At 43.5% G+C, this 27,388-nt stretch overlaps 1 protein-coding gene and 1 non-coding gene across 4 annotated transcripts in view; both read right to left on the bottom strand.

Annotated features, from left to right (window-relative positions):
* Positions 1-27,388, bottom strand: part of LOC126476340 (uncharacterized) — a 676,721-nt gene that overhangs the window by 463,495 nt on the left and 185,838 nt on the right. The gene's annotated exons all lie outside the window — the stretch shown is intronic.
* LOC126424603 (U6 spliceosomal RNA) lies at positions 3,833-3,940 on the bottom strand. Its single transcript, XR_007576198.1, has one exon. It is a non-coding gene; the product is annotated as a U6 spliceosomal RNA (small nuclear RNA).

Genomic DNA, 27,388 nt, shown 5'->3' with positions numbered 1-27,388 from the left:
CCCCACTCCAACAGGGTGTTGGTGGTTCTTACCCCACAGTATTTCTTTTTTACCGACAGCAAGTAACATGTGTACCAAGTTTTGTTGAAATCGATCGAGGGGTTTAGAAGGTCCCTTTTTAACTGCAGTTTTACCAGTGTACGCATGTCACATATATTTCAAACATTTTTAACGTATTTCACACAAATATTTTACACATATTTCACCTGAGTCTCTAACGAATTTGTTCCTGCAGTTTCGTTTTCAAACAGCTCAATGTTTATGATGCCTTGTTTTCTTAAGTACTTGTTATAAAATGACGTAATTTTTCAGGTACATTCAGGGTCATATACGGATAACGTCTGCGAAATGTGTTGTGAATAGATATGTAGTAAAGAAGTAACAAATTAAAGCGTGACGACTGACGCGGCAATTTTACTGCACGAACAGCGAGAATGTAGCAAGCGATAAATTTCTTCTCTTTCATTATTTTGTACGGTGTTTAACAAGAAAAACCTCTAATAAGCGTTTGAAGCTATGTGTAAAGTTTATTGCAAGTCGCTAAATGCTCTCTTTCTCAAATACTGGATGAATAAAATGTGGGTATTTGCGCGTCGTGGGCTACACTTCCTTTTGACCCCGAACCCTTTTAATAGGCAGACAGTGCCTCCTCCTCCTCCCCCCCCCTTCCCCCAGCACTTATATCCAGACGTTAAGTGATATTTGTACCAAGTTTGGTTCAAATCGATGCAGTAGGTCGTGAGAAGGTGTGGAACACACACACACACTCAGACATACACATACATAAATACGTACATTTTTGTAATATGTATTGGTTAAAGTGGTCATGACTATTTTCAGTTTTACGAAAAAATGACTGATATCTAAACAGTTGGTACGCCACTGGAATTGTCATCCATTTGGAAACAGCACATCACAACAGCTAACGTGTTTCTGCAGTTAAAATGGCGACAGCGCGCCTCCTGCATGGTCCCACCTAGACAGGACAGGGAAAGCGTGTCTGGTGTCTGCTGCCCGGACGGCTGTCGCCTGGTCGTTTTTCCACTCGATCTGCGCCGCCTATTAAAACCTTCCCACTGTCCGCCCGTACAGCAGTGACGCAACTGTGGGCAGCAAAGTGGAAATCGTAGCAGCTGCGGGACCTTCAGACAACCTGGCTCCTCACTGCGCAAGCGATTCTGTCGTCACGAAGCGGACTTGAGCCGAGCCTGCAGCTCTGCACACATTACTGTCCTCATCCACATCGCACTAAATCCAGTATGATAATTATGGGCCCTTTATGAAAAAATGGTGCAAGCAAACTCCAAATCCTTTGCAGCACAGCGCGTCCTAAGATGTTGCTTGTCATGAACTCGCCTGCTAACGGGAACTGCTAAGTCTACAGAAACATCAAGGCCTTGAAAGGCTATGGTTCAAATGGCTCTGAGCACTATGGGACTCAACATCTGTGGTCATCAGTCCCCTAGAACTTAGAAATACTTAAACGTAACTAACCTAAAGACATGACACACATCCGTGCCCGAGGCAGGATTCGAACATGCGACGTAGAGGTCGTGCGGTTCCAGACTGAAGCGCCTAGAACCACTCGGCCACACCGGCCGGCGCTCTCACAAAAGCTGCGCGCGGTGTCGTTAAGAGAATTCGAAAGGGCACTGAAATCGGAAGTGGAATTTATGAAAAATCAGCTTTGAACTTAATTATTTACCTTTGCTTAAGACTGTTTAGAAATATTTGTTTTGGTTACATTCTAAAAGCTGTATCTATGTAACCAATAAAATTTGGACACAAATTATATAGATTGTTTTATTCGAATTCCTCTGCACTACCACCACCTAAAATATTTATTATTGCTCCAGAAAAGCCTTATAATTCTACAGTAGTTATTCAACGACGGAGTTACGTAACTTTATCGATCCAGTAGCCTGTTTAGCAGTACAACATAAATTCACAATATTACCTTTCTGTATTATGTAGGCCCTTTCAGTCTTAGTCTGCATTTAACACAGGGTGTAAGTCTACCTAAAATATGGGAACGAATAGTTTGGTTGTTCTTCTAAAGGTATTACGTATACTGAAGGTATGGCAATAGTTTTAGAGGTTTAATAGCTCAGTTACCCTTAGTGAGATGTTCGCATTGATTAAGAAAACACATTAGTTTATGTGGTGCTTCATCTTTAGTAGCTAAGAACATTTGGAGACTAACTCTAAGTAAATGGCCAAATTCTCTAAGATTATTATTAAGTATTTTTATATTCTCTGTATTCCAACCATGTTTATACAATATCTAGAAATTTTTCTTTCTTTGGTATTACTGAAACGACACACAAAACTGACTAAAACCGCATCTGTAATTAATTATACCTACGCCGTAACCTGGAGGGGATCATTTACGGCCGGCCGTCCAGCGCTGTTCACTGCTAGGCTTCAGAACGGAAGCCAAATCTCAATGGCGGCTGCTGCGGCTTAGTAGAGAGACTACGTACAACAGTTTAAAACTAGGGAGCCTTTCAAGTTCAACATTTTGTTTTCAATGAGATCCACAATAATGTTTTCTGCTGAGACACTGGATCATTCATGAAACACCTGAGAGGACTTAATTTCTTGGTAACCCATTACAAAAACATAATTCACATTATAAACCAAACTGCTAGAGTAAAGTCACCTTACTTCCATTAGGAAAAATGCCCAGTAGATGACTGTGACACTGGTCATGTGTTCACGGCTGCTTTGATGGAACGCGATTGGAGCTGTAGAACTACTGTAGGCTACCGTAAACTATCGCAAGTAAATGTGGACTGCGGCAGTTTCCCTACTGTAGTAGCTTTGGACACTTTAGCTCGTAACCACGTTACCTGTACGTTTGGTGTCTTGCATACTCATTGCGCGTTGTCTCATTTCGATCACTTTGGTCGCTTATGCGGTCAGCGTCTTACTAGATTCCTCTTGAAACAGGAAGCGGTGAACTGGCTAGGAACTCAGTGAGGATATATAAAGAGCCACGTAACCTACGAGACACTATTGGTCCACATACTTATCCTTCGCTCCGTTACTTAAAAGTAAACCGTATTTATAGTAAAACTTAAATCGTCGAAGCCGCGCGGAGTAGCCGTCAAAGTTTAATTCAGGTTTTATTCTAAAATTGTTGATTTGTAACGTGGAACAGAGTGACATGAAAAAAATGCAAATTTATCACATAGCGCTAGAAAATGTGGTTTCATCACGAAAAACGTAAACTTAAAAAGATGCAAAACAAAAAAGGATCAAACATCACTTCAGTATTTCGTCGAGCTTACATAAAACATGTTTCTGTTACTGCTAAACAACTTTTGCACTTATCAGTAGTAAAAGGGAGCTTCTGCCTTTGATCATGATCAACAACGTACTATTGAGTACAAAATAGCAACAATAATTGTATAAATTTTTTATGTTTGTGCATCTAAACTGTACTTGCATCAAAAGTACTTTATTTACATAACAGCGCATAAGTTACGTGCTCAACTAATTTTATTACTTATAAAATGCAATTTATATTATGTAAGGATATGAATTACACAATAGACTAAATGATAATTAAATCAAGACCCTAAGCTGCGACAGGCGTTGATATACATCAACGGGGACGGTTGAAAAGTGGGACCTGACCGGGACTCGAACCCGGGATCTCCTGCTTACATGACAGACGCTGTATCCATCTTTTTTTTATTGTTCCCATTTTACTCGATTTTGTTCGTTGCGAATGTCCCATGGCACCCGTTCAAGTTCAATGTTGAGCCGTTGACTGAGTTTTTTTTAATTTTTTTTAATTACAGAGGGCAGCTAATCCCCTGACCGAACACGCTGAGCTACCGTGCCGGCTTTTGCGTATCAGCCTTGCGCAGGGGCCATGCTAATCTTCTCGATATCGTTCCAGTTTTAGTATATGTACCGCCGAAGCGAGTATGAAATAATGATGGACACACAACACCCAGTCATCTCGAGGCAATAACCTAAATCAGAATGTATGAAGACGGTATTTGTTCTTTCGGACATGTCCGAAAGAACAGATACCATCTTCATACAACAGACTAACGTTGAACGAAGTACTGCTTTAGTTATATGCAAAACAAACAAACCAAAAACAAAAATAAATCTTCGGTTCCCAGTTTCTCTCTCACATTTTAATTTATGTTCCTTTCCCTACAAATGCTACCAATACTGCCGGTGATCCTACACTTCACCACGTCATACATGTGCCGTACCAAAACTACAGAACCGCAGTTTTGGTAGAACGCAGCTCTACACACGATGTTTAGTGAACCGCAGACGTGACCTTTCATGAACTGTATCCCAAGACGGCAGGAGAAAAACTTGCTGGCAGACAAACAGCCGTGGCTGGTGCAGGTTATCCACCACTGGCGTGTGCCTGCAGACAATACGCGAGGCCTGGGGTTCCGTTACACTTCCAGGGAATCTCTGAATATTTATGATCATCCATCGCACTTCTCACGCGCCTCATATGCCCTAACGGTTTGCCGCTGCTGCCGCCGCCGCCGCCACCGCAGAAGTGAATCGAGGTGAGTCATTGTTTGACGCCCAGGGAAGCGGAGCGGCGCGCTCGGCGGCACTTTCCTCCGACGCCCAGGATGGACTGGCCGTTTATCAGGAGACGACCGCTACACCGTTTAGGTTGTTCCGTCATGGGAGAGTGCAGTCCGTACGATACACCTCATTATACGCTTTCTATTGGTGACGCGACAGCTGGATCTTTCGTACGCGTGCCCGATCCAACGGTAGTCACTTGCAAATATTAGGTTAGACCATAAAGCCCCATTCGGGAGGACGACGGTTCAATCCCGTCTCCAACCATCCTGATTTAGGTTTTCCGTGATTTCCCTAAATCGTTTCAGGCAAATGCCGGGATGGTTCCTTTGAAAGGGCACGGCCGATTTCCTTCCCAATCCTTCCCCAACCCGAGCTTGCGCTCCGTCTCTAATGACCTCGTTGTCGACGGGACGTTAAACACTAACTACCTACCTACCCATAAAGCCCCAGCGTTTTCCGCAAGTTTAATAAACACAACAGATACACATAATAGACACTTCAGTCATCAATAATATATTATCCCCCACTACTTAGAACAGTCTGCCAAAGTTGGGTTAACTTTTCGATTCCGTGTCTGTAGAAACCACGTGGTTTTCAGACAAAGAACTCGTCGAGCCTTGTACGGAGCGCGTTTTCATGCGGAAAGTAAGTTCCCTGGAGGTTGTTCGATAGAGAACGGAAAAGATGAAAACGTCAGAGCGCAAGATCAGATGAATATGGCTGGTGCGGAATGACTTCCCAACCCCATTCCTGTGTAGTGTTTTTTGTCAGAGTGGCAGAGTCCGAACGGGCGTTATCGCGGAATAGCATCACTTCACCCTGTCTTCCTGGTCGTTGTTTTTGGGCTGCGTCTGCAAGACGTCGCAGTTGTTGGCAATAAATGTCAGCAGTGTTGGTTACACCTCGGGGAAGCAATTCTTAACACACAGCAACGTCACTGTTTCAACAGATGCATAAAATTAGCTTTTGTGTCTCCGCGCAGGTCTTTACACGGGTAGCTGCTGTATTGTTTGGGCTTAAGCATTCTTTTCTTTTTTTATGTTAGCATAAAGACACAATTTATCGACACAAGATACGAATTGTCGGTGCTGTCCAAGAGCCAATTGATGACGCGCAAGGAGAGCTGCGCATATGGCCGCCCGCCGATTTTCGTGATTTTGGCTTAGAGCATGCAGTACTCATAAACTCGATTTTTGGACCTTCCCCATTGCATACAAATGGCACACGATGGTGGAATGATCACAGTTCTTCACATTTGCTAGTTCTCGAGTACACCGACGTGAATCACTGTGCATTAATGCGTTTAAGCGACCTTCATCAAACCCGGGAGGTCGTCCTGAACGTGGAGAGTCGCTAATGACAAATCGGGAGAAGCTCTGTCCCATCGCTCGTGCGCCGACTGTAACACCACGTTCAAACTCACTTAAATTTTGATAACTTACCTTTGTAGCAGCAGTAACCGATTTAAAACCTACGCCAGACACTTGTTGTCTTATACAAGCGCTGCCGACCGCAGCGCCTTCTTGTGCCTGTTTACATATCTCTGTATTTAAATACGCATGCCCGTACAAGTTTCTTTGGCGCTTCAGTGTAGGTTTCTGACAAAAAAAGCAAAGCTCGCCCAGAAGACGTGGTCGTATCTCTATGTGACTCCGTACGTGGTACACACAACCGACCAGTGTGCAAATTATTGGAGCTACAGTTCTCTGTTAGAGGTACTATGTCACCAGAGTGCACTAGTGGTGTTCTTGTTTAGTTTTGTCACGAATCAAAGCAGACTATGTTAAGGAAATGAACGGCGCAGATGTTGAATAAGGACTGTGAAAGACACGGAGATGCTGCGTACTCCTGTGACGCAGTGTTACCAGCGCCTGACAGAGCCCGAAAGAAGCATCGTTGTACCGGGTGATCAAAAAGTCAGTATAAATTTGAAAACTGAATAAATCACGGAATAATGTAGATAGAGAGGTACAAATTGACACACATGCTTGAAATGACATGGGGGTTTATTAGAACCAAAAAAATACAAACGTTCAAAAAATATCCGACAGATGACGCTTCAACTGATCAGAATAGCAATAATTAGCATAACAGAGTAAGACAAAGCAAAGATGATGATCCTTACAGGAAATGCTCAATATGTCCACCAACATTCCTCAACAATAGCTGTAGTCTAGGAATAATGTTGTGAACAGCACTGTGAAGCATGTCCGGAGTTACGGTGAGGCATTGGCGTCGGATGTTGTCTTTCAGCATCCCTAGAGATGTCTGTCGATCACGATACACTTGCGACTTCAGGTAACCGCAAAGCCAATAATCGCACGGACTGAGGTCTGGGGACCTGGGAGGCCAAGCATGACGAAAGTGGCGGCTGAGCACACGATCATCACGAAACGACGCGCGCAAGAGATCTTTCACGCGTCTAGCATTTCTTTGTTGTTGTTTTATTTTTGTTCTAATAAAACCCCATGTCATTTCAAGCATGTGTGTCAATTTTTACCTCTCTATCTACATTATTCCGTGGTTTATTAAGTTTTCAAATTTATACTGACTTTTTGATCGCCCAGTATGTCTCCATTTGTCCGGCTGGTCGAATTGTGCTATATGCAGATCTGTGACGCATTTGGGTGTGAGAGTGTTCTGATGTTGGACTGCAGAGGGCCGACCTACTCGTCGTAAAGGTTGCGGTCGACCACCTCTGACCACCACAAGGGAGGTGCGTTGTGCACTAAGCATACCGTAACCCCGTCCAATCCGCGCCTGCTACAACAGAGTGTAGAATGGGTTCTCTCCAACTTTCTCCCATTGATCGGACAGTAGCAGTAGGCGCATTAGGGAATTTTTCTAGCATGCCATATACTGCCGTTAACTCCATGACGATAACGGCTGCGTTCGGGTTCTTAGCATTATTAGGAAGCATGGACTACCGATGAATGACGTTGCATCGTGATCAGCGATGAAGAGCGGTTCTGTACTGCATCCTATAACCAACGTCGAATATGGCGGGGAGAAGGGGAGAAGTCCCATCCTTCCAGTGTTTTGGCGAGGCACAGCGGGGTTACTGATGGCAGATTCAAATGGCTCTGAGCACTATGGGACTTAACATCTATGGTCATCAGTGCCCTAGAACTTAGAACTACTTAAACCTAACTAACCTAAGGACATCACACAACACCCAGTCATCACGAGGCAGAGAAAATCCCTGACCCCGCCGGGAATCGAACCCGGGAACCCGGGCGCGGGAAGCGAGAACGCTACCGCACGACCACGAGCTCCGGGCACTGATGGCAGAATCGAGTGGAGAGTCATCAGGTATCATTTTAGGTCACGGCTAGTAATTATTGAGGGAACCCTTACGGTCGAACGATACGTCACGAATATCTCGCGTTCTCGTGTGCTAACTCTCATGCAAAAGTGCTGTGGTGCCATTTTTCAGCAGGAGAACGCTCATCTACACATGGCACGTTCCTCTATGAACTGTCTGCGTGATACTGAGATACTTCTGTGGCCGAATCTGTCCCGATAGAAAATGTGTGGGACAAGCTTTTACGTCAACTCCGTTTCCAGCGCCAGAATCCAGGATTTCAAGGACGAGTTACAACAGCTGTGGAGCATCTTGCCTCAGGAGAGGAGATATCGCTTTATGACACGCTTCCCCACCGAGTGAGTGTATGCATTCAAGGCAGCGAGTGTGCAACGCCATACTGGTAAGTGGGCTCAGACTGCGAAGTTCTTAGTCAATTGCTCTCGATGTTGAAATAACTTAAACAACAACACATACCCTCTCAACCCGAAAAGTTTCATTTTGTTTCCTCCTCTCCTTCTGTGTGCTTCATTTTACATGTCAGGGAGTGTATATAACTTTCCAAACGCCTCAGCTAACTCAGAATTAAAACTAAGAGCCTAATAAAGGCCCAGGAGGTGTACAAGTGACAAACTGTTTTTAACGGAAGTGACTTTTAGCTGCTTGAGTTTTCTTACGGTTGTTACCCGTAGGTTAAATAAACACGTGAACATTACGGGAATGCTTCGTCAACTCAAATGGGAGAAGACGATCTTTTCGCCAAACTCTGTCGATAAATTTTGAGGGACTGGTATTCGCAATAGGTTACAGAATGATTAACGATTCCATTGCCACCAACGCATATCTCCGAGTAGAGTCCGTGAATGCAAGATAAGGGAGAATCATGGCTCCTGTGGAAGTGGACTGAGGTGAAAAGTAGTGGGACAGCGGTATGCACATATACAGACCGTGGCAGTACCGCGTACGCGAAGTATGAAAAGGGCTGAGCATTGGCGGCGTTTCTTAATGTATTCAGGTGATTCATTTCAAATGTTCCCGATGTGATTATTGTCGCACGGCGCGTATTAAGAGACCCTGGACGCGAATGACACTTGGAGCTAAACGCATGTGACATTCCATTTCGGATATCGTTAGGGAATTTAATATTCCGAGATCCACAGTGCCAAGAGTGTACCGAGAATATCAAATTTCAGGCATTTTCTCTTGAAAGGTCTCTGTTGGATTCCTTTCATGTTTAATTTCTTAAATCAGTTGTCATTTACGGCATAAATTCCTCTTCTAAATTTACTGTGGCGTTTCTGACTATCTGGGAGGAGACTGAGTAGTGGAACATGTTACTTTTACACATAAACAAGAACGATCTGTCACACTACTACACTTTAAAACACAGTTTATATGTAATCCATGTCACACAGTCTCATACGGAACCTACATCCGCTTTCTTTTATATACTGTATATGATAAGATACTGTCATCCCCCTTCCCTTCTGTGTGAGAGGATGAATGAGCAAATGTATTTCTAGTTGCATGCTTGAGGGTAGCAGACAAGCCTGTCTGCTAGAGAACAGTAGGACCAACATCGGAACAAGTAGCTACGCTTTCTAAAAGCAAAGAGGTTTCTATCCTTAGTATGGTCCTGTCCGTCCGTTGTCATGTTGGTATAGGAAGCTGCCCCGTCTGGCCACTTCCGTTTGTATTTGTGAGCCACCCCTCAGGAAGGGACCAGTTAGTCTGTCCGTGGCGAGCGTCTGAAGTTGTAAGATCTCCGGCTAAGCGCATGTCTGCTAAGTCCGTAGGACAATGGATTTCTTAAGTTCAGCCTAACTGAAAATTTAATCACCTTTATTTCAGGTTTAGCTCTAAAATATCTAATGTTATCTTAAATTTCAGCGCAGTGTAATTCGAGTGTGAAGTTCAGGATATATTCCGGTAGTTGCTTTGTCACTACTTTGTGAGTAAAGTGGAACCACGTGTTGATCAGTAACTATAACTAAGTTCATCAATCTTAAATGCGAATGTGCGTGAGATTATAACGTCTCGTCTTGACAGTATTTTTCAATATAGCAACTTTTCTTTATGTTCAACCCACGTGGGGTGTACTTTGTGAGACCACTATCACGTGCTTATATAATTGTTTGACCCATCAGGTTAATAGTAACACGATAGTAACCAGTTCGAGGTTTTTCTTTTGTAAATTGCTTTTCGATCTAATTTATTTTAACTATCAAAATTATTGTGGAGTTACACTCTTTGTGTAAACCAAGTTGACCACTTGTAGCATGTGGTGTAATCATCAAAGTAGCCCTCAGCTAGTCTTTTCGCGAAGATTTCACAAAGAGTTAATATGAATTTAGCATACCAGTGTGTGGTAATTACATGACGGACAGGATTGTGCTACGAACGTAACTTCTTTGGGTGAAAATTGAATCGGTTGGTAGTGGTTAACTTTCTCTTGCATATGTTTCAACGTTCTTTGTGCGTTGTTTTATGAATGCAGTGTTGTATGCAGTCTCCCAATCTTGGCTCCATATTTGATGTGTTCCGTAAGATTGCAATCTCACATTTTCACAATCCTAAATAAGGCACCAGTTTAGTTAGGAATCAAGTTTAATATGCTGAAATTTCAATGATCAATGTTGAAATAAATTTCCAAATATAAATTGATTTATTTCTTTTTATTTAAATTATCTTTTATACATATATATATCACCGGTTGTCGTATGACTATTAAAAGATTATAATTAATGTTAGTCTGGTTGGGAATTTGGTAAGCTAGACTGGATACCTGGTGAAACAGTTGGTCAGTAATGCAGGGTTAACTTCCCCAGACAGCTCGCAGCTTTTAAACCGCTTTTATTGTCTATCAGCACCGCTTACGCCACAAAATAAAGCAACAACGTTATACTCTCACCACGGACAACGCAGTGGCCGTCGTCCTTCACTTAACGACCGAGATCAGTACCTTTTGGGTAGAGTTGTCAATAGTAACAGACAAGCAAAATTCTGTGAAATAGTCACTGAAATCAATGTAGGACACATAACGGACGTTTCCTTTAGGACAGTGCGGCGAAATTTGACGTTAATGGGTTAATGAGAGCAGATGACCGACGCGACTGCCTTTGCTAACAGCACATCGCCTGCAGCGTCTCTTCTGGGCTCGTGACGTATCGGTTGGACTCTCGAACACCGGATGATGATGATGATGATGATGATTGATTGATTTGTGGGGCGCTCAACTGCGCGGTTATCAGCGCCCGTACAAATTCCCAAACTTTGCTCAGTCCAATCTCGCCACTTTCATGAATGATGATAAAATGATGAGGACAACACAAACACCCAGTCGTCTCGAGGCAGGTGAAAATCCCTGGCCCCGCCGGGATTCGAACCCGGGATCCCGTGCTCGGGAAGCGAGAACGCGACCACGAGCTACGGACTCGACCACCGGAAAACCGTGTTCTGGTCACATGAGTTCCGATTTCAAGGGGGTAAGAGTTGATGGTAGGGTTCGAGTATGGCGCAGACCCCACGGAGCCATGGACCTAAGATGTCAACAAGGCACTGTGCAAGCTGCTGGCGGCTCTATAATAGTGTGGGCTGTGTTTACGTGGAATGGACTGGGTCCTCTGGCCAAAGAACCGGTCATTGACTGGAAACGGCTATGTTCGGCTACTTGGAGATTATTTGCAGCCATTCGTGGACTTCATTTTTATGGATGACAATGCGCCATGGCACTGGACCATAATTGTTCGCGACTGTTCTGAAGAACCTTCCAAGCAATTCGAGCGAATGATTTGGCCACCCAGATTCCCCGGCATGAATTCCATGGAACATTTATGGGACATAATCGAGAGATCAGTTCGTACACAAAATCCTGTATCGGTAATATTTTCGCAATTATCGACGGCTACAGAGAGGTAGCATGCCTCAGTATTTCCGAAGAGCTTCCAAGGATTTCTTGATTTGTTGCGCTACCTTAAAGCAGTTTATATTTTTCATTGTTATTGTATGTGGGAACAAGTCTCACGTGGCGGGGGGAGAGCAAATGTGACACCTTAGCTCAGAACCAAATAATGGCTTATGGATGGTTCAGTAAGCACAAATGTAAGGAATGAAGACGCTTTTTCTTCCAAAAGCATTTGTTATTTACCGTATTTACTCGAGTCTAAGCCGCACTCAAATCTAAGCTGCACCTAAAAAATGAGACTCGAAATCAAGGGAAAAAAATTTCCCGAATCTAAGCCGCACCTGAAATTTGAGACTCGAAATTCAAGGGGAGAGAAAAGTTTTAGGCCGCATCTCCAAATCGAAACAAAAGTTGGTCCACTGTAATATGAGACAATTTAGGTCGAATGAATGACGATACAGCTACAGTAGTTTGGTTCGAGTCGTAAGCTTAGCAGTTAAGCTTTACCAGGTAGCCATTGCTATGCGTCAGGCGCTCCGTCCGTATTTATACGGGTACCCTTCCTTTTTCATGTGCTTCGTCTGGTTTGAATTGATTGCTTATTTTTCTTTGATCTGATAAGCGCAGTTTTCTCTGTTATAGGTGTTTACGTCACTCTACGCTGAAAATTCATTACTGTACTGTGTCATGCATTGTTTGTCGTACTCTGATACTGCGTGTTTACGGCCTGTCGCCGATCGCGGCATGGCTTGCTTTTGTGCGGGCTACCGCCACTTAAAAAAAGAGAGAGAGAGGAATCGTCTCATTAGCGAAACAACGGCAAGAGACTGCTACTTCTTGTTACTTGCACTGCTGCTTTCTTTGATAATGATCAACAAGAACCAAGTAATAGACTGCGTATGATAGATGTTCTGAACGGGAGTTTAGCGAAAATTTTTCTCCATTAGAAAATCTTTGCAGGCGCCTCTTTAGTACATTACATTCTGCACAGAAATTAGAGTCATCTTATATTTAAAAATCTAGTCAATTGCCTTGCTTCATTTCTGACTGTATCACTGTTTAGCATAAGAATAATACGAATATAAACATGACATGATATGTATATTCTTCCGCGTTTGCTGTTGTCTCACTAGTTTTGTGGTTTATTACGCAGACAGGATTTAAATGAGATAGCAGCAAACACCAAACAATACAGGGCAAAATATTTATATTCGTATTATTCTTATGGTGATGAGAATACTGCATGTCATTCACAATTTATAAAAATTCCTATTAGCAACCATCTCTTCTCACAGATAGGAAAAAATTTAGAACGTAGAGTTGGCCATATTGACAAACATCCTAAACATTCTTGCCAGTCGGGTTTTCGTAGTACATTGAAATGCTGCTACATTCGAAGATGAACAATACGGACTTTGTATTTAAATCGTTGGATAACGTATGAAAATGCAGTGGTCGAAACTCGGCACGGAGAAAAAAAAAATCTTGTCTTCAACTTTTTTTTTTAAATTATTTACTGACGCAGAGGTTTTGGCGCCAATATGTATCTTTGTGCCTACAAAGCATGCCTGTGTAGCGCTACATATATTCAACGGCAGAACTAAGTTGTGGCGGCACCCACCGACATTTTTAAGAACTTCCGCTTGCTTTGCACTCGATTCTAAGCCGCAGACGGTTTTTTGGATTACAAAAACCGGAAAAAAATGCGGCGTAGATTCGAGTAAATACGGTAATTTTGGGCAATGTACACTCTTCCAACGTCCCTGCCATTTCATTAACAGCTCTAAAAATTAGGAACTGCTGGGTTTGCTGGCTGAATGATGTAGGTTAAGTTTTCCAAATTTTGTAAACCGAAGAAAACATTTTCAAAATCAGAACTCTTAGTTGCGTGAAAAGTTTCATGTCCTTTATTGGTGCTACAAATTACGACAGTATTTCCACTGAAAACTATATCTTTTAGATCTCGAGGAAGGTGACATTGCTGAGGTACATATTTCGGGCCACAAAATGGATGTTCTGAATATTTTTAGGAAACAGTTTCCAGAAAATATTACACTCAACAGTCACGATATTTTATATAATGGAAAAGTTAAAGTGCTGTACAAACAAAAACACATTTTTTAATCTTCCCATTCCAGCTCTATAACGTCTAGCTCGTCTGTTGGGTTGTTGGTGTGTAGTCCAACGTGAAACAATTTATCATTCTTCGCGACGTATCTGCGGACTACTTCCATTGCAACTATGAGTACATATTTTGCAATTTTAAGTGGGAGGGAGTGCTTGCCGAAGTCATTTTAAAGTTAAAGTGGTTCTGTTTTAGATATTAAACATTTTGTTCAGTATCCACAACATGAGATGTTTGCAGCATTGATGTGAGATGTTTCATAAACGGAAGATTTATGTTTTGTACCGAAAAGCTTCGCGCTTTGGGGGCCATTAAAATTACTTACGGAGTTTTCGGGAAGAAACCTCTTCATACGTCACATAAATTGAAAATCACTACTTGAGTAACTTCAGACACAAAATGTTTTTACTCGTCATCTCTATAATGCCAGTCTACTCACGCTGTGGATAATCGGTATCTAGTTTCTTTGTTCACATTTTTTCTGAGGCGTAATCACAGCTGCGACCGTGTCTGGAAACCTGTGAACTCTAGCAGCTTCTTCTTTCACGCAATAAACTAACAAAACCGGCAGCTTCTCGTTTTGGGTATCAGAGCATTAATGACTAGAGTTCCATCTTTCTTGGACAGAACGTAAGAGCTCTTTAACAAAAAATCAGTGATAGAGCATGAAAAACCAAATACCTCCAGGTTCGTGCTTTATTGTCTCTGCAGCAAACACATCAGCGGTCAAGCTCTCTATAACACGCCTCTTGTCTCTATGATGTGCATAATTTGAGTATAATTTCTTTTTTCATCTGCAAGACACTTCAGTTCGGACGAATATGAGTGTGCTGCGGCAATTCATAACGCAGTTCATGCAATTTTTTCGGTGACAACTTCGTATGAATATACTGGCGCGTTCTCTTGGTCAAACATTTTCTTCTTTGCGACATGAGGTGGTGTTTCCCTTAATTTGCTGTCGAATTGGCCTAGTATTTCGCAGTAATATTGTCCAGTAACCGATTTTTCCTTTCTCTAAGAAGTCAATTCGCATCCCTAAAACATTGACGTCATAACTTATCCTCCCGATGAGATTGTCTTTGCCTTCTTCTGAGCATATTCACCTTAGGAAACGCAGTGGTTTGTTGGTTGCTTGGTTTCCGGCCTATAACAACGAATCCACGTCTCACGTTTGAGGCAAAATTTCTTCTCCTTGCTACTAACAGTGGCCAGTTTGTGAACTGATGATGCAAAGCAGTTAAGGACAATTTCTTTCCCTCGCAAAAAGTGCTAACATCTTTTTAAGTTTCAAGTTGATTAGTCAACATTGTTTGAATCTTATTTATATGGGTTTTCAGTTAGGCACTAAAAGCAATGAAAGAGTCTACAAAGCAAAATACATGTAATTTTATTCGTACTTATATAAAACCATAAGTGCAGTATACAAATTACAAAGCAAAATCAAAATCAAATTCAGCACAATATTAACTTACCATTGCGTTATAAAGAATATGCTTATTTTCTTCTTCGTGGGAAGAGCTAAGTAAGTTCTTAGGTGAATCAGCTTCTGAGCAAGCAATACAGGCCTGCCATGGGAGAAACGTGGGTAACTCATAGCCAAACACGCAATATTTTGTTCCATTCGTTATGCTTTAACCGCCCAAGCGACCCCAAAAACTGTGGAAACGAAATTACTATAAGTCATTTTCGATTATGTTAACACTTTACACCTTACGATTCTCCTCCCCTAAGATCCGTTTCTTTACGAACGCTAGCTCCTCAGTACTTTTTTTCTTTTCTCTTTTTTTCTTTTTTTTTTTGTAACTGAAAATTTTTCTGGCGCTACAGAGTTATACTGGAAAACACACACACACACACACACACACACACACACACACACACACACACACAGACAGACAGAGAGAGAGAGAGAGAGAGAGAGAGAGAGAGAGAGAGAGAGAACATCAACTTTTATATGTATGTGCCACTTACAAGAATGGCACTCAAGAATCACTGCCGATGTTAATCTTTTCTGCATGGCTGTCAAAGACGATTGCTTCAACAAAGCTCATGCTGGGAACGTCAGAATTAGCTGTTGTTCTCACTTTTAGACAGATGCGTCCGAACAGAAAGTATTCCAGCGGTGTTTCGTTCGATAACGCCCATCCTTATCATTACCGTAGTGAAACAAGAATGTGCATCTAGAAATAGGAACTATCAAATGCCAGCCACTTTTATTCTGCTGCTGATGCCAGCTGGAGTTGGTCTTTTCCTGTTTCTCCTCCTTTACTAGTTAGTAAGCATGAAACACGTGTAACATAACAACAGAATCCATGAACGAAAGAGAGTCAGGTATCGGCGACGGACGTGTCCCACTGAAGTCGAGTGCGAATCTCTCCGCAGCGTCGTTAAGATGTTTTGCGTTAGAGTGAATGCAAGTGAGAGACAACGGCCTCCTAGATCTCGCCTGTGGATGTCAGGTGCTAAGTCAAGCATTGCTTTCTCTTTGACACTAGCAATCAGCACTTCTGCCTCTCACAGATTACAGACGACTTAAATGCAATTATGTTGACAAGTCCACCTTCGTATTACTTCTCGTTACATTGAGTTTCTTCAAGTTGTGCAGCGCGGAGTGGCCGCGCGGTTTCAGGTGTCATGTCACGGATCGCGCGGCACCTCCCGCCGGAGGTTCGAGTCCTTCCTCGGACATGGGTGTGTGTGAGTTGTTCTTAGCATAATTTAGTTTAAGTAGTGTGTAAGTCTAGGGACTGATGACCTCAGCAGTTTGGTCTCTTAGGAATTCACACACATTTAAACATTTCCAAGTTGTGTTTCCCCCTACTGCCACGATAAAACCATCGCTTCCTAGCCTTCGCATCGAAATACTTCAGTTAACAAGGTGTAAACTAATCAGGCGCACCGAAAATTAACGCGTATATTCTCTTCGATGTACGTACATTTTTTTTTTAATTTTTGGTCATCTGTCCTCCGACTGGTTTGATACGGTCTTCCTCTAACTTTTAACCTACCACATTTCCCTCTGCGCCATGTAAACCATTCCCTGATTTTTTAACACGAGTCTTATATTCTGTACCTTCTTCTTGGCAGCGTTTTCCACATATTTCCTTCCCCCCCGATTCTCCGAAGAACCACCTCATTTCTTACCAGTCCACCCAATGTTCCACATCCTTCTGGAGTACCGCATCTCGAACGCTTCGATTCACGTTTTTTCTGGTGTTCCAAGAGTCCATGATTCACTTCCATATAGTGCCGTGCTTCACCCGTATCCACTTAGAAATTTATTCCTCAAATCGAGACCAATGTTTGGTACTAGTAGACTACTTTTGGCCGCGAATGCCCTGTTTACCTGCCCTAGACTAGTTTTTATGCCCATCCGTCATACGTTATTTGCTTCCAAAGTAGCACAATTTCTTCACTTCGTCTACCTCGTTGACCCGAATTTTGACGTTAAGTTTCTCACTAATCACATTATTGCTACTGTAGACTGTCATTCCAATCAATATGGCCCGTAATTCTTCCTCGTTTTCACTGAGGGTAGCAGTGTCGTCAGTCATCGTATCATTGTTATTTTTCATACTGAATTTTAGCCCCGTCCTTCAAATTATCTTTTATTTTTTGACATTGCTTTGGCAATGTATAGATTGAACTGTGTGGGAGGAACACTGCAGGCCTGTCTCCCATCCTCAGTAAGGGTAGTAGTAGTAGTAGTAGTAGTAGTAGTAGTAGTAGCAGCAGCAGCAGTAGCAGTAGTTGAATCCATGGAGCCGGCCGGTGTGGCCGTGCAGTTCTAGTCGCTTCAGTCTGGAACCGCGTGACCGCTACGGTCGCAGGTTCGAATCCTGCGTCGGGCATGGATGTGTGTGATGCCCTTAGGTTGGTTAGGTTTAAGTAGTTCTAAGTTCTAGGGGACTGATGACCACAGATGTTAAGCCCCATAGTGCTCAGATCCATTTGAACAATTTTGAATCTATGGATCACATTTATTAGAATACTAGATGATTGTCCGGCGTATTCCAATCTGGACCGAGCTCCCGGATTTGGCGGTCATGTGTGCGTGAGGAGTCCTTACTTGTGTGAATGAACGATGTGTGTTTCTCTTTTTCCGACGAAGGCTGTGAAAGTGTTGAATTGTGCTTGTCTGCCATTTAAGATGTTATTTTTACGATAAGTGCACTGATGTTCAGTACAAAACAGAACACCTTGAACGACTAGAAATAGAGCGTCCATATTCACAGGAAAGTACGTTAGTATATTCTGCAGAAATGATTAGCATTTCAGTCACCTCGGTTCAGTACGTGTCCTGTTGCCTAGTAGTGAAAGGGTCCGTCATGGACACTGATAACTTGTTCCTGGCGTGAATGGCATCGAGGCGTATAAGGCGTGAATGGCATCCTGTGGTACAGCTATTCACGCTGCGTCCGCATGGTTCCGAAGTTCATCCGTGGTGATTGGCACTGGGTCACAGCGCCGCAGCCGTCGTTTCATCACATCCCACACATTTTCGACTAGCGACAAGTCTCCTGATCTGGGGGCCCAGAGCGAGAGGCTGACATCTTCTGACACCAAGAAGGCACGTGTTCGTGCAGCAACATGTGGTCGGGCATCATCTTGTAGAAAAATGGCGCCTGGGCAGAAAAATGGTGCCAGAAAAGGTATGGCTACGGGTCGCCGGATGTCATTCACATAGGTCACGCTGGTCCCAGTGCCCTGGACGTGCACCAACTGTGATTTACGGTTGTACCCAATAGAACCCACTCCATAAGCCATTGAGTTGTGCGCTGTATGTCTTGCGTGAATCAGTCACTGTGATGCCGCTCCCCTGTCTGCGGCGAACCAAAATACGACCATCATCTTCAAACAAACAGAACCTGGATCTGATGACATTGCTATCCACAGTGATGTCGTTCCATACACCATTGCCGTCTAGCACGTTTCTACACATTCGTCAAAGGTAGGCGGAGAAGTGGACGGCACGCGCGTAACCCGTGCAGTAATAATCGCCAACGGACTGTCACACCTGATACTGTACGGTGTATCGCACTGTTCCGCTGTTGCGCCAGAGTCGAGGAGGAGGCAGATCTGTCCTGCAATGCCACTCGGAAGACGTGTCGATCCTCTCGGGGGGGGGGGGGGGGGGGGGGGGGGGGGGAGGGGGGGGGGAAGTGGCTCGGTGGTGCGACCTGACCCATTTCGTTGTGTTCTACGGCCTTCCGTGAATTATTCTGCACATACCCGCTGCGCTGCCGAAATACTTCGTACCACACGAGCAGCATTTTCCCGGATGGATGCATCACATTCTTTCATGCCAATAATGCGCCCTCTTTCAAACTCACTGAGTTGGCGGTACGTCTGCGAGGCATGCTGCACGTCTGCTCAGGTCACACTGATCCGTTACCTTCGGGGTAATAGCGACAACGAGAGCCGTAGACTCATTTTACCGGTAGACCCCGCGATATCGATGTTGACCTTGAACCCGCGGGCCGACATAGTTCAAATGCTAATCATTTCTGTAGAACATACACGTACGTGTCCTGTGAACATGAACGTCGTATCTCCAGTCGTTCTGTTTCTGAAAATGACTGTAGCAATCTGTCTTTTCCTACACTGTTGATATTTCAATCATCTAGTAGTCTGTCTTCCCCTTTCTGTGCTGTCAATCTCCTCCTGGCTCTCTCTCTAGTACACAAAAATATGTCTGTACGTTTCACATGTTCTCCTAAACCACTGGACCGATTTAACCAAACTTGGTACACGTATCACTTACTATCTGCAAAGAATCGCTCTGAGGGTAAAAACTGCCTAGCTATCAAGGGGGTGGAGTTGGGGGCGAGAAAGAAGTGTAGCCTACGACGCACGAATATCCAGATTTTATTCATCCTGTACCACTGTACCACTTAGTCACTTCCAATAAACTTTACACATAATTTCAAACGTTCACGAAACTTTTTCTCGCTGGCAACTCCCATAAAGTGACGAGAAAATTTTGTTGCTTAGTACTTTTTTGCTGTTCATGCAGTAAAATTGACGCATTTGGAGTGACGTTTTAATTTATTACTTCTTCACAACTAACTGTATTCGTGACACATTTTATAGACAATATTCACATATACCATTGAATGTACCTTGACAGATATATCATTCTACTACGCGTTGTTCGGGAGGTGTGACTTCATAAACACTGAGATGTGCGAAGAACTGCCGCCTGATGCACGTCGTTCAAATATTACTTTTTTACTACTAAATCTATTAGCAAAAAATTTCGCAGTCAGTATCCACACATGCTGCTGAATGTACCTACAAAATTATATCAGTATACCACACATAGCTCAGGAGAAATGGCGGCATTAACACTGAGGCACGTCACAAACTGTCGTATCATACATTCATTTTAATTTGTTTCGTCCTTACTACTAATTATAATCAGTACAAATTTAGCAGAAAGTTCTCAAATATACCAATGAATGTACATGCAAAGTTATATCATTGTACGACGTTGTTTGGGATATATGAAGTCATAAAAATTGAACTAAGTTAAATCGTAACTGCAGGGCGACATTCGCTACAGATACAGGTGAAACATGTGTATAAATCTGTGTGAAATAAGTTAAACATACGTTAAATATATATTTGATATGTGCGTGCTCTAGCAAAGCCGCGGGTAAAAAGCTGCTCCTCAACCCTTGAATCGATTTCAATCAAACTTGGTAGACATATTACTTATTATATGGAAAGAAATATTGTCGAGGTAAGAATCACCAGCCTGCTATTGGGATGGGTGTGATAACTTGGTTATGGAGAGAGAAGGTGGGGAGAGGAGATGGACAGAGAACGGGGAGCAGTAAATGGACGCAGAAGAGGAGGAGGAGGAGGAGGAGGTGGTGGTGGACAGAGAGGGGAAGGAGGAAATACTCAAGTACACTAAACACTGAAGTCCTAAAGGGGAATCCAAAAAGAATAAATCCTTTCACACTGAGAGGTAAAATTGTACAGCAAATTTGAAAAATTAAAATAAAAACTCTACAGGCTTAGCGGTTCTAGGCGCTTCAGTCTGGAACCGCGCGACCGCTACGGTCACAGGTTCGAATCCTGCCTCGGGCGATGTCCTTAGGTTAGTTAGGTTTAAGTAGTTCAAAGTTCTAGGGGACTGATGACCTCAGCTGTTAAGTCCGATAGTGCTCAGAGCCATTTTTTTTCTACTGGCTTAGGAAAGTGAAAAGACACCTAGAAGGAATTGTCCTAAATAATCAAGAAAAAAAGAACAAAATATATAAATAAAATTAAGAGAGAGGGGGGGGGCGGTGGGGAAGAAAAGAGAGGGAAGAAAATGGCTGTCAGAAAAGAGGAAAGAAAAATGTGCACAGATTAAGGAGTGATTGAGAAAGCAAAAAGGTAATGTAGTAGCTTAAACATAATCCTTTGCAGGACTGCAACGAACGGAGAGGAATACACGCATTTACGTACTAAAAGGTCTAGTTTGAGACAGGTGAGACAGGTGCCTGCATAATGGAGAGCGCAGCTGCGTTCGCCGCCAGTTCGTTGCCCCCCTGCTCGGTAGCTGCGGCACCTCGTGCGGACACCCCGGAAAGTAGGAATTTGCTTTACGACTTCCTGCTGGTGTAGCGCTTAGCCCGGTTTTCTGCCCCGTCTGTTTGTTTGGACGGCGAGGCAGTAAAAGGCGGGCGTTAGAACGCGCGCGCCTCGCTGTTTAATTCGGCGCCGGAAACCCAATTAGCACAAAGGCGGAGTGGTGGGTCGGCGCAGGCCGGGCCCCGTACACCACCCAGGCAGCGACTGCTGCAGAACGGCGCCTCGTCTCGCCAGCAATTAGGAGACGGGATTTAGGGCCGGCCGGGTTTCCTCGCTTTCCTACAAACCCGCCGCTCTCATTAAGCAGTCTGCGCCTTTATAGTCGGAGAAATATGAGAGCCGCTTTACGGGAAAAACGATTTCCGTTTTTCCCACCAGTAATGAAACTGACAGTCCACGCAATGCGTCAAAGTCACTGTGGGCACCGCTGTTAACCAGAAACTGGTCTCGCGATGCTGTGCCGAGCACGGTCGTCGTTCAGACTTCATGCCGTCCTCACAACGGACGTATTTTTCATTGTGAAGCACGACGGGCGTGGTATCGGCCGTGGCTTTTGGACGCTTTGAAACGATCTGCTACATCTCACGGAACGTGCTGCTCATCGCGTTTTGTGGACGCAACACTCTCCAGTGGCAATTCTCGGCTCCATCTGGCTCGCTAATCACACAGTTTGCTTACGAAAAAAGCGCGCGTAAAATACACTGCGCAACAGAATTAAAGGATCATTTTTCTGAAACACCGTAATTGTCTCTCACTGCGATGCGTAACTTTGAAATTTGCTTCAGAGGTGCCCTCGATCGTTTTCCGTAATGGCGAAAAAGCGCAGAGTCCGGCGACTCCAGCCTCGGGCTTCAAACAGCATGATGTCGACGCAAGCGAGAAAGAGTTCGCAGATCAGATGTTCGTGTGACGTGTAAGACGGGTTAATGACATTAAGCTCCACCACAATTCTGCCCAGGGCCACCGCGGATGTATATTACGCGTTGGGAAGGTGACGCCTCTCCGATGAAGGTCAGATCCGCAACGCTCAGCGTTGAAATCACGCGGTTATCTTTTGTGTTACCGAGGAAAACATTCGAGACCCACCGTCGCTCTGAATCGGCACATAAAGACGTCAGGAGGAGGGATAAGGGTGACATAAAAGGGCGTCAATGAAACCGCCCTTTTCCTGGGGCGTTGATTCCCACACATTTCGCAATCAAAAATGACAGTTCGCAGTGCTATGAGGAAGAGGAAGACGTTCTTGCCAACCTTTGCCACTGCTGACACTCCCGGACCTTACGACCTTTCTCGATGGACATTTTGGACTGCATCCCCACTGAAGATGATCGCGCACCTTTGGATCGCAGCAGGACCGCAATCTTTGCTCTCGTGTGTAAGCTGGAACCTCTAGGGACCATTCAAAACCATTCGAAGGAATTTAACGTGATCCGAGGCAGCAAAGTGTGCTTATTCTTTATCAGCCCTCCTATTACGCGTCTTCCTGCAACTTGATCACTGGCAAGGGGGGAAGGGTAGCGGGGGGCAGAGGGTGGTGACATTACCACATGCGTGTATAAAGCGGCAAAGGTCACTCTAAAATCCCCCCACCTCCATGCACCTGCCCACCTTTCCTGAGAATATTAAAAATGAGCACGTACAGATAGAACCTAGTCTATGGAGTCTGCAGGTAGGCAAACCTGTGGCTCCCTGGGATTACAGTTGCCTGCCTGCTGGCGCCTCGTACAACTTCACAGAATTGCCTCTGTACACGTTCACATTTGATATTCTCAATAAAGGTGGGCCGTTGCCACAGATCCATCAATGTCGCACCAAAGGAGAGAAGAGTAGGAGTGGGAAAGCATAAGCACTCTTTACTGATTTTGCCAATGGTTTTGATAAGTCCCTAATGGTTCCAACCTGTACGCAACAGATAAATTGCGGTCCTTGTACACGCCAAAGGAGTGCGATCTCGTTAAATTGGGATGCAGTCTCATAATGTCCTTATTGAAGTGGTGAAACGTCCGGGCTGTCAGCAGTGTCGAATTTCGTCACGCACGTCGTTCTGTTACTCATCGCAATGCGAACTGTCGTTTTCAAAGATGAAATGTGTGGATATCAACGTCCCACAGAAATTTGTGGTTTCATTGACGTCTCTTAAGTATTGGGACAATGTTCGTACCATTCCACTCTGCATTGTTGCCAGGTGTATCCAAGATGGCGGCGATGACGTCATCCAAGATAGCGGGAAGTTTGAATTTTGGCGGTAAAGTGCCACGCCCTCCTTCCCGAGAAAAATGGCAGGAAGTTCAAATTCCAACACGATAATGCATGATATATGCATATGGAGAATGATCTGGTACATGTTGTTCGTTAACTCAGTTGAAGCTGCAGTACCTTTTCGTTTTTAAATTGAATCAAATGTACAATGTCTGACGTCAGTTTGTGAGTGCATAATATCCATATTCTCAATTTTGTAATGATTACTATCATTCTGACGCAACGTACTTCATCTTATAAGTTTCGAGAGCTGTCTTTTTTTTTCATTTCATTCCAATGGAAAAGAAGATTTTTAAAGCTACTCACCATCATTGAAAATATATTCACTGGCGAGATACAAACTTGAGGCAGTCTGTAGAAATATCGTCTCTTTTACACATAGTTTTATAACAGCAAAAGCTTCTATTGTGTAACTTCGGTTTACTTTCTGCTGTAGACTGGCAGTCACTGCGCAAAATTCCAGACATTATATATAGTAAATAAATAACGTCGAATATTGAAGATCACACTTCAGTTAAATCCATAAGAAAGTCCTGGAATCTCTTAGGAAAGATAGTTAGATGCAAACCTGTTACCTTTCTCTTCGTACTTCACCACACTATCAATTACACTACCTTTCTTATTAAATGTTTTACTGTACTAAAATACAATGAATTACAACGCTTTACAAAATTTCGTGCAAACTTAACCACTACCAACTCATCCTTTAAATTATTACATTAATCAAGGAATAGTTTTTTAAAAATCAAATAAGCAGACAATAAAAAGGTGGAAGTATCAGACCATATTCGTATCCACAGTATGCACTGATTTTAAATTCTTCTTACTGGACAAATTCATTGTTCTGCGTTCTTTCGTTGCTTGAACTTCTTCTGGATGTAAATTAAGGGCCGGAATTCTAACGATTGCCACGGAAATTTGTTGCACAATATTTGTTTACTACAGAGACGACGATTCGAGGTGGCGCCACTAGACTTGTGATCGGGAATATTTCACAGCTTCAAACGTTCACACGGTAAGAACATACAGTAGTTGATTGTACTGCACAACAGTGACTTTACCGTTCATTGACTCGTCTCCGTCTATAAGTAAAGTTGTTCCCAACCCGAAGGCTGGCCTGAACACTGCAGTGTTTTGCTAGGCGTGGTGCTGTTGGAGGTCATATGCCGTGCCTTCCTCCGACCTACACTGACTTACCCGCCCAGTTATAGGGGACGGACACTCTAACATGGACTCTGAAGCACAGTACAACTTCGCATCTTTCACATTAATCAATCCCTGCCAGTGGCGCAATAAAAGTCTGAAAAGGTCCCAGAACCGACTGGGGATCGAAGGTCAGACATTTGGATTCGTAGTCTGACATCATCAGGCTCATCAGGTTGCACTGACCATATACAACATGGAGCGAGAAGGTACAAATTGCCACGATGCATTCTCACACACAGGAAAGAAGCATGTTGTAAGGGCATTTTCTTCAACCATTCGTGGTGCACTATGCACTGGGAACACACAGGAACAATGCGTGCCATTATACCAAATAACTCTTCCACAGATGAAATATACTTAATGCCTCTTGCTTACTTCGATTACGTAATTTTTCCCGTCGTCTTTTAAATAACATATTCCATGACAGATGGATCGGAAGATGTGGACCAATTCCCTGGCCTACATGCTCTCTGGAATTACATCCACTGCCCTTTGACACATCGGCGCATCCGACGGTGCCTTACTCTAATCAGTGGTAAAGGTGGACAGTTTTAACATCTGATATTACAAGGAGTTTCAAGTAGAGGTCTGGTGGTGATGAATTTCTCTAAAGCTTTTTCAATTATCATTAGAGCTGTGTAAAAGGAGTGTTAATTTGGAAGTATGAATTACTTTTCTTCTACATGTGAGGAACTTGTCCTGGAGGTTAGCCCCTACCTTTTTTGTCATCATCATCAGTTATCTGCTATATTAGCAGGTCCTTTGCTTCTACATTTTCTGCGATCCATTGCTTCCTTCTTAAGGCTGCTGTATGTAGTACTGTCCATCACATCATCCAGTATCTGAAATCTCTTCCTTCCTCGCTTCCTTTCCCCTCCTACATAACCTTCTAAAGCTCTTTTTATCAGTCCGTCATTATTTCTTAATATATGCCCAATCCAATTTCTTTTTCTTCTTTTTATTACATCTAGTAACTGTCTTTTCTCTCCCACTCTTCTCAGTACCTCTTCATTTTTTACTCTGTCAATCCAACTTATTCTTTCCATCCTCCGCTATGTCCACATATCAAAAGCCTCCAGCCTTTCTCTGTATTTCTTCCGCAAAGTCCATGTTTCAGCGCCATATAGAAGGACACTATATTTTATGAGTCTCTTCCTGAGTTATTTGTCCAAACCGCTGCAGAAAATTCTCCTTTTCTTATAAAATGCCTCTTTTGCCATTCCTATCCTTGTTTTAATTTATGTGGTGCACTTCCAGTCCGTGTTATCCTGTTTCCAAGATACTTAAAACTTTGCACCTGTTCTAGTATTTCTCCATTCAGCATAATTTTTATTTCTTTATTTCCTCCTAGTGCCAATACTTTTGTTTTCCTTCTGTTAATTTTCATTCCATAATTTTTTTTTTTTTTTTGTAACACCCTGTATCTGATAGAAAGTATACCGACACCCGTATCTGATGCAAAACTGACTACTAAATCTCACGAGAGGCGGCTCAGCAAGTTTAGGAGGATGTGCTGTCATTAGAGAAGCGATAGCAGCATAATGGGTCGGTCAGAAGAATTCGTTGGCTTCCAAGGTAGGTTAGTCACTTGAGTAGCAAATCGATAAGGGACATTTCAGCCTTTTCTGTAGCAGCCCAGATCGACTGTTGGTGATGGGACTGTGAAGTGCGACGTGAAGGAACATGCACAGCCAGTCCACGGTCACGCAGACCTCGTGTACTGATGGATAGGGACCATCGAGCATTGCGAAAGGTGGTTGTAAATAATCGCATGAAATCATCGCAAGGCATCTCTTGTTAGTTCCAATGTGCTACCAGCAGTCCAGCTAACACAATGACTGTGCGGAGAGAGTTAAAAAGGGTGGCGTACAGCAATCGAGCTCCTCCTCATGTTACACATCTCTGGAGTCAGTGCTAAACGATGTTTGGGGTGGTGCAGTCAGAGAACGTCACTGGATAGTGGATGGCTGGAAACGAGTGGCTTGAAGTGATATAAGAATCTGATACAAGATTTGGTTTGTGGAATGCCTGGAGAACATTACGTCCCATCACGTCCAGTAACAAAGTGATGCACAGAGGAGGTGGTGTTACGGTATGAGTATTTTTCGTGGTTAGGGTGCGGCGCCACTATTGCGATTAAAAAAAAACGCTAAATGCGGAAGGATATGAACACATTTTACAGTACTGTGTAGTGCATACAGTAGAGGAACAGTTGGGAGACGAAGACTGATTCTATGAGCAAGAGAAGGCACCCCGTCATAAAGCAACATCTGTGAGACAATGGTTTGTGCACAGTAGCATTCCTGGAATGGACTGGTCTCCCCCGAGTTTCGACCTGAGCCCTTTGGGCTGAGTTAGAAGATCGACATTGCTCTAGAGCCTAGCATCCAACCTTGTCTGGATTTGGCTGTTGAGGGGAATG

This window comes from Schistocerca serialis, chromosome 1 (assembly GCF_023864345.2).
Source record: "Schistocerca serialis cubense isolate TAMUIC-IGC-003099 chromosome 1, iqSchSeri2.2, whole genome shotgun sequence".
Taxonomy (NCBI): domain Eukaryota; kingdom Metazoa; phylum Arthropoda; class Insecta; order Orthoptera; family Acrididae; genus Schistocerca; species Schistocerca serialis.
Note: the sequence above shows the minus strand (reverse complement) of the source record. Positions and strands in the feature narration are given on the sequence as shown.